The sequence below is a fragment of the Penaeus monodon genome, chromosome 27 (genome assembly GCF_015228065.2).
Source record: "Penaeus monodon isolate SGIC_2016 chromosome 27, NSTDA_Pmon_1, whole genome shotgun sequence".
Classification (NCBI taxonomy): Eukaryota; Metazoa; Arthropoda; class Malacostraca; order Decapoda; family Penaeidae; genus Penaeus; species Penaeus monodon.
The window spans coordinates 24,659,606-24,660,677 of NC_051412.1; the positions used below are offsets into that span (position 1 = coordinate 24,659,606).

The window sequence follows — 1,072 nt, forward strand, 5'->3', positions numbered from 1 at the left end:
TGTATTTAAAGAGATAATGTTGCTGATGGTAGTATTTATAATGGCAATACTTAGTATGAGAAGAATGATGCTAATGATGACATAAGTAATTTTATTAATGATGGAAATGATGATGAGAGTAGTAGGAGACTGTATGATACTAATGTCGTTGTTTATAAGCAAATAACTTCATTAATAAGTGTTAAAGCACTGTTGATACGTTCACTATAATATATCATTTTGCAGAGTGAAAGTGATTTTGTAGCTTAGGCTAAACCAAAGGTGCTAAAACCCACCAGTCTTTTCGATAGACTAGTAAATGAATTCTGAACACTGGGTATCAAAAGTTACCATCCAAATAATAATTAAATTCTCATGTACTACCCGGGATAATGCTGCATACCCCATGACCCCTAAATGTAAAGAGTACCGCAGTTAAGACTAATGCACGACGCTCAATGATCAAACGAGCAGTGCCCACTTTCATGTACTCTGTAGCTCTGGCAGTAAGCAACAGTTCGGTCAAGCTGCAAAGTCAACATCCTCGCTTAATGCAATGTGAGAGTTAATTTATGTGTGTGTTAGTGAGTACGTGTATCCACTCGTCGACGTGTGAGTGCACATACATTATATGGTATTTTCTATGTATATTTTTTTTTTCTAAATTTAGAAAGGATTACGTAACTAACTGTACGAAAACAGCATCAGGGTGTACGAATGCAGTTCCATCAACTACTTCATAGCTTTAGAGTTTCTATTCACACGATTCCCTAAAAATAGAATAGCCCTCACATAATGAATATGTCTGTTCTTTCCTAAAGGGGTTTGTCTTTTTTATGTTTCTCCTAAGGAGCACGAACAGATATTCCTAGTGTACTGTGCTCTATGGGTATCAAGTATTATTCTCAGTTTCTGCTGTCAGGCGCCTACACCCTCATCTTTCTGTTCAATTTAGTAATTGTATGGTGCCGTAGTGAGAAGAATACAACGTAGAAAGAAATTTTTTGCATACTTCAGCAACTTTATATGAAAAAATGAATTTCATATTGTTTTACATTTATTAATGGTGGCCGATTATTAAATAATGCGGTGT

At 35.4% G+C, this 1,072-nt stretch overlaps 1 protein-coding gene across 2 annotated transcripts in view; it reads left to right on the forward strand.

Annotated features, from left to right (window-relative positions):
* LOC119590709 (L-galactose dehydrogenase-like) overlaps window positions 1-1,072 on the forward strand; it is an 8,081-nt gene that overhangs the window by 557 nt on the left and 6,452 nt on the right. The window contains exon 1 of one of the 2 annotated variants that reach the window (XM_037939397.1): window positions 517-537. The exons of the other annotated variant lie outside the window; for it this stretch is intronic. The gene's annotated coding sequence lies outside the window, so the exon portion shown is untranslated. Of the gene's footprint in view, window positions 1-516; window positions 538-1,072 lie in introns of those variants that run through there. 2 annotated transcript variants of the gene reach the window in all.